Raw genomic sequence first — 14,534 nt, 5'->3', positions numbered from 1 at the left:
ATTAATTGTCTCGATCGAAGTTTTGCTTTAATTGTGCAGGATTAACTATGATAACGATGAAGACATAAAGCGAAACAAAGTGTCGGAGTCAAGCGCGAAGGATTTGTTGCAAGTTCGAGAGTTCGACGGAAGTCCGAAGGTTCATCGGGAATGCTACCGGAACTAGCCGAGAATGAGTTGGGAGCTTGCCGAAGGATTTTCGGAAGCTCGCCGGAAGGTTCGTTGGAAGTTCGCGGAGCTCGCCGAGAAAGATCGGAGCTTGCCGAAGAAGCTCGTTGGAACTCGCTAAGATCAAATCGTGAAGTCTAGGAGCTTGCCAGGAGTCCGCAGAATGGTTTCCGAGAGTTCATCGGAAGACCGCCGGAAGTTTGCCGAAAGCTCGCTAGAAGAAGTCTTGACTTGCGGACTTTGTAATAGCTTAGAAAATGTCTTTAAAATCATAGTTAGCACATTAATTATGGTTAGGATTAGGTGTTAATCCTATAACCCAAGTAGGGGCCAATTAGGCCCAAGTTCGGACTGGTTTGGGCCAAGTTTGGAGCCAAACCAAGTGAGCTGAAATAGTGAAAGAGGTGGCACCGCCCCAGCCAGGAGGTAGCACCGCCCAGGCTAAGTTTTCCAACGAGGCTGGGAGGTGCAACCGCCCCAACTGGGAGGTGGCACCGCCTGAGCTCAGTCTTCGAGCAAGACTGGGCGGTGCAACCTCCCTGACAGAGAGGTGGCACCGCCTGAGCTCAGTCTTCGAGCTCTGGCAGAGAGGTGCAATCGCCTCTGTCAAGAGGTGGCACCGCCTGAGCTCATTCTTCGAGCTCTGCCAGGCGGTGCAACCTCTCCAGTCAAGAGGTGCAACCGCCTGATCCCAGAATTTCGGGATTTGATTGTTTTGAGCTCCAAATTTGAATTGGGTTGGGGCCTATAAATTCCCCACCCATTCAGCACTGAAAAAAAAAGAACTTAAGCCGAAATCTTGATCTTTTCAGTGGTTCTTAGAGCTCAAAACTACTAGTTTTCCTCCTCCTTCTGTTCTTCAAGTTTGACTAGACGTAAACTGCACTTAGCCATAAGTTATCTTTGAGTTGGCTTTTGCTTCAAAACTGATTTATATCGAACGAACGCAGCTTTTGTCTTTAATCGCTAAAAGATATCCGCTGCACTAATTCACCCCCCCCTCTTAGTGCTCTCGATCTGACACGCCCCTCAAAATATCCATGATTTTTAAAACAATCATCACAAACCAATCCAGGATCCAAACTAACGTTTGAGGACACTGAAAAACATTCTATTCATATTCACATCCATACCACCTGTGCATTTTAAAATCATATATCACATCACTCGATAATTCACATTTATGGCAACCCAAGCCAACTTGACAAACATGAACAACATTTATAAATCCACAAGCTAAATAAATTATACAATCAGAACTCCAACTATTCACCACCAGTTCATATCGTCATAAATTAGACTTAACATTCCGAAATTCCAAATAAGAGAGATCTTCTAACACTTGGATACAGTATATCCATTTCGGTTCATCGACAACATTTCATTATATACAAGACATACTTATACAACAATATCGTAATAACCAACCAGACTTGCCCATTATTCTGAATAGCTATCCACTGCCTCAGCCCAAATCAAACATCTCGAAGAGTGACAAGCTGACCTGAAAGATATATAACAACGGAGTGAGCCAAAAACGGCTCAGCAAGTGACAAAGCATATTCAGAACAAAAAGAACGATTTCAAACATATTTGATCCATACCGAATGGAACGTAGAGTAATTGGAACATATCAATGGCAGATAGGACATTTCAGAACATATCAGTTCATAGCAAATGGAGCACAGAGTAATTGGAGCATATCAGTAACAAAGGAAACATATCGGAGCTTATCAATGGCAGATAGGACATTTTAGAACATATCAGTTCATAGCAAATAGAGCACAGAGTAATTGGAGCATATCAGTAACAAAGGAAACATATCGGAGCTTATCAATGGCAGATAGGACATTTTAGAACATATCAGTTCATAGCAAATGGAGCACAGAGTAATTGGAGCATATCAGTAACAAAGGAAACATATCGGAGCTTATCAATGGCAGATAGGACATTTTAGAACATATCAGTTCATAGCAAATGGAGCACAGAGTAATTGGAGCATATCAGTAACAAAGGAAACATATCGGAGCTTATCAATGGCAGATAGGACATTTTAGAACATATCAGTTCATAGCAAATGGAGCACAGAGTAATTGGAGCATATCAATGGCATATGAAATGTTCCGGAGCATATCAACGGCATATGGAACATTACGAAGCAAACTCAACAGTGAAGGAAGCATTTCAGAGCATATCAAACTCATATGTCGTACAGAAGCTCAAACGTCGTCTTTGACGTTGCAAACATATCAATCTTATCCAAAGCATGTACAGAAACACATAACCAAAGCTCTGGATATCATATCAAACATACAGAAGGTGTAGTGGGATCTCAGTCAGAATGTGATTCATCCATTTCTGAATGACCACCTGACAAAAGTCTCCCACGTCTGGGAGCTCCATCCACCCACGTCTAGGTGAAGTCAGAGGGGGCCGGCAGAGCATCGCAGGCTCTATGCATAACTCCCTTTACCATTTCTGGCAAAGGTTCACAACTCCCTTTACCATTTCTGGCAAAGGTTCACAACTCCCTTTACCATTTCTGGCAAAGGTTCACAACTCCCTTTACCATTTCTGGCAAAGGTTCACAATATCCCACACACCAGAGTACAAGAAGGCAGTTTCAACAATAAGCAGCATATAACGGAAGCACACGCGGAACAACCAAACGTACATGTGCCTTTTCAAAACAATGATGCAAGGAACAAATCTCTCACAAAAGTATTCATTTTAGGAAAGAATTGAAAGCAAGAGTGTACAGGGATTCCAAGCAATCATAATCAGCTCAATTCCAATAAGAAGGTTAGACAAATTCAGATATCCAAAGGAATGGAACTGGAATAGGCACATATCAAAAGCAAATGCGGAACAATAGGATATACATGTGCCTATATGAGTCAATACGATATAGCATAAACGTTACACAACAGTTTTCAAGAATGCAATAATTTTAAGGACAAGAGCATACAAGAATTCAAAGCAGTAATATAAAGCTCAATTGAATGAGAAAGCTAAAGGATATCAATTTCCAAAGGAATGAAACCAGAGTATGAGAAATCGACCAAAGCTCGATTTCTGGCAGAATACAGAAGGCACATTGAACAAATGATTTCAAACTATCAATCGTGCTCCAATTTACTCAGAAATAATCATTGGATAATACTTTCAGATAAGATAGGCTTCATATGAATTGAACTGTCCAACAGAGAGAGTTACAAATAATTTGGTAAGCAAGTGTCGTATAACAAAATCTCTGTTGGCAGAATTCATAATGTCAGATTCAACAGATAACTGGACAGGTGTTTGGATTCCAAATCTTTCAATCCATATATCAAGGAAAGGTCTACGAGTCTAGTTTCCAATGAAATCAGTTTTGAACAAATCAGAGTTTCCACAAAGACTTATAGGCAGCTCGGTATCAAAAGGTCAGAATCTCAGAAGTTGCACAGATTCGAATCGTTACGTCTAAACAGGAGATATAACAAATGCAAGGCTAGAATGATTCAAAGTTCCTCATATTCAAAGCAAATGTAGAGATAAAAATGGCAGTGAGGAACAAATCAGGATACTTGCAAGAGAAAAGATTAGAAAGCTTGCAATAGAAAAGGTTAGAACACTTGCAATAAGACATATCAGAGTAATTATAGGAGAAACGATCAGGGAACTTGCAATAGAAAGGATCGAAACAAGCGGGAAACTTGCCTTTCAAATATTTTGATCTGAATATCCAAGGAAGGTGCCAATCCAATCTTTCTACTTTTCCTCCGTGTCCTCTCTCTGTTTCGTTTTGTGCTCCCGTTTTCTTCCTTTCTTCGCAACTACACCACGTGTCGAACATCGAGGCACAGTCACCTGCTCTCTCTTACTCTCATTCCTTCTTTTTCTTTCCCAAACACAGCTGCCACAGCCGCCGTCGCTGCCGCTGCCACAATCGCAGCCACGACCGCAACTGCGGTCACAACCGCAGCCCCCTTCCACTGCACTATTTCCTTCTTCCCTTCTCTCGTTCCTACTCTTTCTCTTTCCCAAAAGCAGCTACTGCAGCTACTGCAGCCACCACCGCTGCCGCAGCTACCGCAGCCAACGTCGCAGCCGCCGCCGGAGTCGCAGCCACGGCCGCAGCCACCACACTCGCAGCCTCTTCTTCCTCCCCTGCTCATCTTCCTCTCCTTCTTCTCTTCCAACTGCAGCTGCCATCGCCGCAGCCGTAGCCCCTTCTCTTCTTCCTCTCCTTCCCTTCTTCCTTTCTCTTCTTCTTCCTTTCCTTCTCTTCTTTCCCAGCTGCATGCTGCAGTCGCAGCCTCAGCCACGGCCACAGCCCTTTCTTCCTCCCCTGCTCATCTTCCTCTCCTTCTTCTCTTCCAACTGCAGCTGCCATCGCCGCAGCCGTAGCCCCTTCTCTTCTTCCTCTCCTTCCCTTCTTCCTTTCTCTTCTTCTTTCCCTGCCACAGCTGCAGCTGCCACAACCGCAGCCGCAGCTACTTTCTTCCCTTCTCCTCTTCCTTTTCCTTCCTTTCTTCTTCTTCTCTTCTTCTCCTTCCTCCCCTTCTTCTCCCCGACGTCACCCACACCCTCTCCTCTGTTTCGTCTGCAGGAAACAGAGGTGTCACAACCTCTTCCCCTGCTTCCTCTTCCTCTTCTCTTCCTCTTCTTCTTCTTCTCCTCTTCGAACGCCCCACACCTCTCCTCTGTTTCCACCTGCAGGAAACAGAGGTGCTGCAGCCCTAGCTGCTGCCACCTCTCGCTCCTCTCCCTCTTCCCTCTCTTTTCCCTCTTCTTCTCCTCTTCCCTTTTCCTCCCCAACCCCACACACCTCCTCGCTGCAGCCTTGCCGCAGCTATCCTCTTCTCTTCTTCTTCTTCTTCTTCTTCTCTTCTCCCTCTTCTTCCTCTCTTCTTCTCCCCACGCCCCACAGCTTCTCGCTGCAGCCCTCGCTGCAGCCACCTCCTCTTCTTCTACCACTCTCCTTCTTGTCCTCACGCCCCACCGCTCTCTCTGTTTCTGGAAGAAACAGAGTGCGTGGGAGGCGGTGGGATAATACCGAATTTTCGGTTTTCCCTTTTTTTTTCTTTTTTTGCAACTTAGCAGTTTAGTCCTTGTAATTTCTATATTTACATATAGGTCCTCCAATTTACATATAAATCTTTATTAATAATTTTTAAAAGCGAGGGATATTACACTCTCCCCCCCTTAAAAGAAAATTTAGTCCTCTAAATTGATCATAGCTCAATCGATGAAAAGATGAGGATTATGATATCTCTATTTCCTCCTCCTACTCTCAAATAATTTCATCAATACAATACAATTACATAGTTATCCACGAGTGACCGAAATATTCTCCTCCTTGATCCTCAATAGACGGTAACCCGACCTTCAATAAGTTTCTAAAAATACTTGCGCACCCTACAGTTAATCAAGCAAGTCGTTACTTCAGGAAATACACATTTTTTTATGGTCACCTAATTCAATTGTCTATAATCATTACAAAGCCTCAATGTTCCATACATCTTTTTAACTAACACCGGAGCACCCCATGATGAAATATTAAGCCAAATAAAATCCTCATTTAATAATCCTTGTAGTTGCTTTTCCAATTCCACTTACTCAAATGATATCTTTCTGTAGAGAGGCTTAGATATTAGGATTGTCCAAAGGACCAAATCAAAAGCAAGATCACATTTGGAGATAATCCAAGCAAGTCATCCTGGGATACATTAGGCAAAGAGATAAATCATGTCCCAATACTCTCAAAATAAAAGATCGGCTGATCAAATATACAAAAAGTGATCATTGGTTATATACCAATCCATACTGGTATGATAAGAAGATAGCCAATCCATACCAAGTATAATATCATAACTCCAAATCTCTAGGAGAACTAAATCAGCAAAAGTTCAAGTTCTCCAATAAAAATCAGACAAGAGGACCAGATTCAAGTTCGTTATCAAAGAATCTCTAATGATTGTACTTACATATACCACATAATACAGTGGTCTAGGTTGAATACCCAAGTGATAAGCAAAATATTACGAATCAAATCGTAGATTGGACCCATGGTCGAACAAATATTTGCATTCTTTCATAAACATGCATAATACCTTCGACCACTAATTCATAAGTTTCAGAATCATATTCAGTGATAGCATACACTCTGACATGGGCTGATGATTTATGAGGCAGTGACACTTTCTTCTTGTTCAAAGGACAGTCTTTTATTTCATGTTCCAACTTTCTACAAGCAAAATAGACTCTAGTCACCCGGAAACACAAACTTGTTTCATAATTTAACCCGCAATTCACACATGATTGAGTCTTTTGTGATGACTTCTCATTTCAAATCCAAAGGTCTTGACCCTCTTGTTATTACTTTCTGATTCATTTCCAATCATATTTTTATTGCTAAACTTATCTTTATCATTCTTGCCACATATCTCCAAAAATTCTTTTCATTGTTGCCAATAATAATCAGCCTCTACTTCCAATATAAGGTAGCAAAAGAAATCTTTTGATCATTAGAACAATTTTGTATATCAAACATCTTCTCCATTTGCATCATCCATTTTTCTACCACCAATGAAATTAGGTTCATCATGCTTCTGCTACGCCACTCTGATTGAATATCCCCGATCAATCCTTTCATTCCCCTTAATTAATCAGAAACAAATGAAATAGGAGGACCAAATGTCCTCATCATCCTAGATTCCTAAAATGCACCAAAGAAAAATTTCCACCAATCACTAAAGTTCATTAGACCTCAATATATTTTGCATGTCAACATATCAAATATTTCAGTAATCCTCAAACAATGCTCTGATACCACCTCTGACACGCCCCTCAAAATATCCATGATTTTTAAAACAATCATCACAAACCAATCCAGGATCCAAACTAACGTTTGAGGACACTGAAAAACATTCTATTCATATTCACATCCATACCACCTGTGCATTTTAAAATCATATATCACATCACTCGATAATTCACATTTATGGCAACCCAAGCCAACTTGACAAACATGAACAACATTTATAAATCCACAAGCTATATAAATTATACAATCAGAACTCCAACTATTCACCACCAGTTCATATCGTCATAAATTAGACTTAACATTCCGAAATTCCAAATAAGAGAGATCTTCTAACACTTGGATACAGTATATCCATTTCGGTTCATCGACAACATTTCATTATATACAAGACATACTTATACAACAATATCGTAATAACCAACCAGACTTGCCCATTATTCTGAATAGCTATCCACTGCCTCAGCCCAAATCAAACATCTCGAAGAGTGACAAGCTGACCTGAAAGATATATAACAACGGAGTGAGCCAAAAACGGCTCAGCAAGTGACAAAGCATATTCAGAACAAAAAGAACGATTTCAAACATATTTGATCCATACCGAATGGAACGTAGAGTAATTGGAACATATCAATGGCAGATAGGACATTTCAGAACATATCAGTTCATAGCAAATGGAGCACAGAGTAATTGGAGCATATCAGTAACAAAGGAAACATATCGGAGCTTATCAATGGCAGATAGGACATTTTAGAACATATCAGTTCATAGCAAATAGAGCACAGAGTAATTGGAGCATATCAGTAACAAAGGAAACATATCGGAGCTTATCAATGGCAGATAGGACATTTTAGAACATATCAGTTCATAGCAAATGGAGCACAGAGTAATTGGAGCATATCAGTAACAAAGGAAACATATCGGAGCTTATCAATGGCAGATAGGACATTTTAGAACATATCAGTTCATAGCAAATGGAGCACAGAGTAATTGGAGCATATCAGTAACAAAGGAAACATATCGGAGCTTATCAATGGCAGATAGGACATTTTAGAACATATCAGTTCATAGCAAATGGAGCACAGAGTAATTGGAGCATATCAATGGCATATGAAATGTTCCGGAGCATATCAACGGCATATGGAACATTACGAAGCAAACTCAACAGTGAAGGAAGCATTTCAGAGCATATCAAACTCATATGTCGTACAGAAGCTCAAACGTCGTCTTTGACGTTGCAAACATATCAATCTTATCCAAAGCATGTACAGAAACACATAACCAAAGCTCTGGATATCATATCAAACATACAGAAGGTGTAGTGGGATCTCAGTCAGAATGTGATTCATCCATTTCTGAATGACCACCTGACAAAAGTCTCCCACGTCTGGGAGCTCCATCCACCCACGTCTAGGTGAAGTCAGAGGGGGCCGGCAGAGCATCGCAGGCTCTATGCATAACTCCCTTTACCATTTCTGGCAAAGGTTCACAACTCCCTTTACCATTTCTGGCAAAGGTTCACAACTCCCTTTACCATTTCTGGCAAAGGTTCACAACTCCCTTTACCATTTCTGGCAAAGGTTCACAATATCCCACACACCAGAGTACAAGAAGGCAGTTTCAACAATAAGCAGCATATAACGGAAGCACACGCGGAACAACCAAACGTACATGTGCCTTTTCAAAACAATGATGCAAGGAACAAATCTCTCACAAAAGTATTCATTTTAGGAAAGAATTGAAAGCAAGAGTGTACAGGGATTCCAAGCAATCATAATCAGCTCAATTCCAATAAGAAGGTTAGACAAATTCAGATATCCAAAGGAATGGAACTGGAATAGGCACATATCAAAAGCAAATGCGGAACAATAGGATATACATGTGCCTATATGAGTCAATACGATATAGCATAAACGTTACACAACAGTTTTCAAGAATGCAATAATTTTAAGGACAAGAGCATACAAGAATTCAAAGCAGTAATATAAAGCTCAATTGAATGAGAAAGCTAAAGGATATCAATTTCCAAAGGAATGAAACCAGAGTATGAGAAATCGACCAAAGCTCGATTTCTGGCAGAATACAGAAGGCACATTGAACAAATGATTTCAAACTATCAATCGTGCTCCAATTTACTCAGAAATAATCATTGGATAATACTTTCAGATAAGATAGGCTTCATATGAATTGAACTGTCCAACAGAGAGAGTTACAAATAATTTGGTAAGCAAGTGTCGTATAACAAAATCTCTGTTGGCAGAATTCATAATGTCAGATTCAACAGATAACTGGACAGGTGTTTGGATTCCAAATCTTTCAATCCATATATCAAGGAAAGGTCTACGAGTCTAGTTTCCAATGAAATCAGTTTTGAACAAATCAGAGTTTCCACAAAGACTTATAGGCAGCTCGGTATCAAAAGGTCAGAATCTCAGAAGTTGCACAGATTCGAATCGTTACGTCTAAACAGGAGATATAACAAATGCAAGGCTAGAATGATTCAAAGTTCCTCATATTCAAAGCAAATGTAGAGATAAAAATGGCAGTGAGGAACAAATCAGGATACTTGCAAGAGAAAAGATTAGAAAGCTTGCAATAGAAAAGGTTAGAACACTTGCAATAAGACATATCAGAGTAATTATAGGAGAAACGATCAGGGAACTTGCAATAGAAAGGATCGAAACAAGCGGGAAACTTGCCTTTCAAATATTTTGATCTGAATATCCAAGGAAGGTGCCAATCCAATCTTTCTACTTTTCCTCCGTGTCCTCTCTCTGTTTCGTTTTGTGCTCCCGTTTTCTTCCTTTCTTCGCAACTACACCACGTGTCGAACATCGAGGCACAGTCACCTGCTCTCTCTTACTCTCATTCCTTCTTTTTCTTTCCCAAACACAGCTGCCACAGCCGCCGTCGCTGCCGCTGCCACAATCGCAGCCACGACCGCAACTGCGGTCACAACCGCAGCCCCCTTCCACTGCACTATTTCCTTCTTCCCTTCTCTCGTTCCTACTCTTTCTCTTTCCCAAAAGCAGCTACTGCAGCTACTGCAGCCACCACCGCTGCCGCAGCTACCGCAGCCAACGTCGCAGCCGCCGCCGGAGTCGCAGCCACGGCCGCAGCCACCACACTCGCAGCCTCTTCTTCCTCCCCTGCTCATCTTCCTCTCCTTCTTCTCTTCCAACTGCAGCTGCCATCGCCGCAGCCGTAGCCCCTTCTCTTCTTCCTCTCCTTCCCTTCTTCCTTTCTCTTCTTCTTCCTTTCCTTCTCTTCTTTCCCAGCTGCATGCTGCAGTCGCAGCCTCAGCCACGGCCACAGCCCTTTCTTCCTCCCCTGCTCATCTTCCTCTCCTTCTTCTCTTCCAACTGCAGCTGCCATCGCCGCAGCCGTAGCCCCTTCTCTTCTTCCTCTCCTTCCCTTCTTCCTTTCTCTTCTTCTTTCCCTGCCACAGCTGCAGCTGCCACAACCGCAGCCGCAGCTACTTTCTTCCCTTCTCCTCTTCCTTTTCCTTCCTTTCTTCTTCTTCTCTTCTTCTCCTTCCTCCCCTTCTTCTCCCCGACGTCACCCACACCCTCTCCTCTGTTTCGTCTGCAGGAAACAGAGGTGTCACAACCTCTTCCCCTGCTTCCTCTTCCTCTTCTCTTCCTCTTCTTCTTCTTCTCCTCTTCGAACGCCCCACACCTCTCCTCTGTTTCCACCTGCAGGAAACAGAGGTGCTGCAGCCCTAGCTGCTGCCACCTCTCGCTCCTCTCCCTCTTCCCTCTCTTTTCCCTCTTCTTCTCCTCTTCCCTTTTCCTCCCCAACCCCACACACCTCCTCGCTGCAGCCTTGCCGCAGCTATCCTCTTCTCTTCTTCTTCTTCTTCTTCTTCTCTTCTCCCTCTTCTTCCTCTCTTCTTCTCCCCACGCCCCACAGCTTCTCGCTGCAGCCCTCGCTGCAGCCACCTCCTCTTCTTCTACCACTCTCCTTCTTGTCCTCACGCCCCACCGCTCTCTCTGTTTCTGGAAGAAACAGAGTGCGTGGGAGGCGGTGGGATAATACCGAATTTTCGGTTTTCCCTTTTTTTTTCTTTTTTTGCAACTTAGCAGTTTAGTCCTTGTAATTTCTATATTTACATATAGGTCCTCCAATTTACATATAAATCTTTATTAATAATTTTTAAAAGCGAGGGATATTACACGATCCTAACAATTGGTATCAGAGCCCGGTTAACTCTCAAAAGGATTAAAACCCAAGAGAGATGGCTTACGCCGGAAACCAAGAGGGCCATTCCATTACACGTCCACCCATGTTTAATGGGACGGACTACACCTATTGGAAAACCCAAATGAGAATCTTTCTTATTTCTATGGACATTGATCTTTGGAATCTTGTCGAGAATGGTTTTTCAAAGTCTTCTCTTCCAATGATCGATTGGAATGATTTGGAGAAGAAGGCTTTCGCTCTTAATGCAAAGGCTATGAATGCCTTATTTTGTGCACTTGATAAAAACGAGTTTAACCGTGTTTCAACTTGTGAAACTACGTTTGATATTTGGCACACGCTCGAAGTGACCCATGAGGGCACAAGTAGAGTAAAAGAGTCAAAAATCAATTTGCTGTTACATTCTTTCGAACTTTTTCGGATGAAACCGAGTGAAACCATTGGCGACATGTTTACCCGTTTCACGGATGTCGTCAACGGTCTAAAAGGACTCGGAAAGAGCTTTTCGGATTTTGAGCTTGTTAATAAGATACTAAGATCCCTTCCTAAGAGTTGGGATCCTAAAGTCACCGCTATTCAAGAGGCAAAAGATCTGCGAAATTTCCCTCTTGAAGAACTAATCGGGTCATTAATGACCTACGAAATGATTTGTAAAGCTCATGAAGAGCAAGAGAACCACCTTCCAAAGAACAGGAAGGATTTGGGACATAGAACATTTGAAGACCACTCGAGCATAAGCTCAAGTGATGGTGAACTTAAACTACAAATGAAACAAAAATTAAAAAATAAAAAGAACGGAACTACTTGCTTTGAACGCAAGAAGAAGAATAAAAATTGGGATGAATCGAGCTCCTCCGAAGACGAGGAGAAAATCAACAAAGGCGAGGTGGCAAACTACGCCTTTCGACGCTGAGGTAATCAAAATGCCTTTAATTTATTTCGAAATTACATGATGCTTTTCATGATGCATTTTTCTTTTTCTTTAAATTTTCTTGAAAATTATATTAATAATGAAAATGTAAAAATATGATCATGCTTGTAATTTTGAAAATGATAATGAAAACTGCATGTCTTATGTTAATGCAAGATAAAAATCTAATGATTGTACACCTTGTGAGATTAATCTTATTAATGTGCTTGAAAAGCAAGAATGTATATTTTGATGATTTTCATATTTCTTTTCAATGACGATACATGGTTTTTTGATATTTTTTTATTGTCTTTGATTAGAGATGATGTATGGTTTTGACATAAGAATAAAGATTTGAGCATGCTATTATAAAGTCAATTATATAAATTAAAGCTAAAGATGTTTTAGGCATTTATAAGAATCATTCAAAATTAAGTTCAATGAAACCTTGCTTAATGTTGCAATGAAAATATTAAAGTTTTGATACTATGATTTGACGATTTTATGCATGAGATTTTAAAAGTTTTACATGATGATTTTTGTGATTGATGGTTTTATGATGAAATTCATTTTACAATCCTAAACGTTGATGCATGTTTTCATTTGACATAAATGAAAAGGTATGCTAACATGAAATCGATCACTTAAGATGAAACACTTAAAAAAAGGGGAGAAATATATGAATTGATATGATTGCCAAATTTGCATTATGCCATGTTTGCATCATGCGTTAAGATATCAAGAACTTGTATCGTAATTTTACGCATTGATATCTTACCATGTGATGAAATGCTACAATTGATAAACACTTGAAATATAATCCTCTATCTTATTGATTTTTCAATAAATCTATGCTTGTCATATATGAATTTATTGAATGTAATTTTGAGGATGATTTCAGATTTTACAAATGCTTGATTCGTATTTACGACATAAGATACACTTTAAATATGAATCATGCTTCAATCATGTTAAATGCTTCAATCATTTTCTATCTCTAGAGTTCTCTATTTTGATGAAATACAAGTGATAAATTCATTTATGATATCTTGTAAATCACTTGAGTTATGAATGAGTTTTTTATGATGTGTTAAAAGAATCACTTAAAAAGAAAATGCTTTTCCCATCTTATCGAGATTAATGATTTCATGATATTGTGTGAATCTCGAAATTGATTTTGATGAAATAGTAATAACGTTATTCATGTTATGAATCTCAAAAATGATAATATGCTTCATGTGATAATATGAATACACGAAACACTTATGATATGATTTTTATACAATTCCGTGTATTCATAAAATATTTATCTCCTCATCCAATAACTTTTCTTGATATTCCTTATGAGATGAAATGAAATAATGCATGAAATACAAATGAGGAGTTATTGATCATGCATGGTAGGATATAATTTGACAAAATTGATACCATCATGATATGAAACATTTATGTTTTGCAATTATGCATGCAATACTTGTGCTTTCTAATTATGATGTGATGTATTGCATATGATGTAAATCATGATGAGTGCTAAGTTACACATTTTGAGAAGAAATTGCTATATTGAAACATTAATGTAATTATGAATGATGATATGATATTATGCATGTAATACTTCAACTTATGATAATGCAATGATAAAATATTCATGATGAAAAATTGTCTTGACATTCATAACTTGATTATTCATCCTTTGTCATGATTTTGAAATCGTTGTAAAAGGAAAAAGAACTACAAAACTGTATTCTTCCTTTCTTTTTGACAATGACAAAGGGGGAGATAGCTAGCTTGCACAAGTCAAGAAGATGCAAAAACTTGATTGCTAGCTTGCCTATCTTAAGTAGCAAAGATTGATAACTTGCTTATTTCAAGAAGCAAAAGTTGTCTTCTTGAACATCACCATCTTGAATATCTCAAGAAGCAAGACTTGCAACCTGCACATTATAATAGGAAGCAATAATCATGAGCCTACACAAGAAAGTTATCTTGCATTTGCTTTCGAAGTTTTTGCTAACTTATATATCGTAAAAAAAAATTGCTAGCTTGTAGTCTAAAGAGAAGCGAAAAGTTGCTATCTCAAAAGAAGCAAATGTGCTATCTTGCCTATCTCAAGAGGCAAAAATGCTAACTTGCACATCTAGCAAAACTTGACAAATTTGCATATCTCAAGAAGCAAGAGTTGCTTTCTTGAACATCTCTAAATTGCTAGCTTGCATGTTCTAAAAGTGCTATCTTGTATGCTGTAAAACTTGCATATCTAAAACTTGATAGCCTGAATATTCTAAGCATGATGTAACATTTGCTAAATTTTCTGGCTTCAAAACTGCATGATAATAAAACTTGATAATATGTTTTTCATGCAATGAGTTGAACCAATATCACAAACACTTGATTGTGGTACTTCTCCTTTTTGTTGATGACAAAGGGGGAGAAGTATGTTGATGACAT

General features: G+C 39.7%; 1 long non-coding RNA gene across 2 annotated transcripts; it reads right to left on the bottom strand.

Annotated features, from left to right (window-relative positions):
- Window positions 1-1,200: 1,200 nt before the first annotated feature.
- LOC135639899 (uncharacterized) lies at window positions 1,201-11,147 on the bottom strand. Of its 2 annotated transcripts, XR_010497071.1 has the most exons (3): window positions 9,676-11,147; window positions 3,871-7,477; window positions 1,201-1,672 (listed from the first exon to the last, which is right to left on the bottom strand). It is a non-coding gene; the product is annotated as an uncharacterized LOC135639899 (long non-coding RNA). The 2 variants fall into 2 exon arrangements; XR_010497070.1 differs by lacking the exon at window positions 1,201-1,672 and having other exon boundaries at window positions 2,379-7,477.
- Between the last annotated feature and the right edge of the window lie 3,387 nt (window positions 11,148-14,534).

The sequence above is a fragment of the Musa acuminata genome, chromosome BXJ3-6, assembly GCF_036884655.1.
Source record: "Musa acuminata AAA Group cultivar baxijiao chromosome BXJ3-6, Cavendish_Baxijiao_AAA, whole genome shotgun sequence".
In the NCBI taxonomy this organism is placed as follows: Eukaryota; Viridiplantae; Streptophyta; class Magnoliopsida; order Zingiberales; family Musaceae; genus Musa; species Musa acuminata.
The sequence above is the reverse complement of the archived record's forward strand: the minus strand, read 5'-3'. Positions and strand labels throughout refer to the sequence as shown.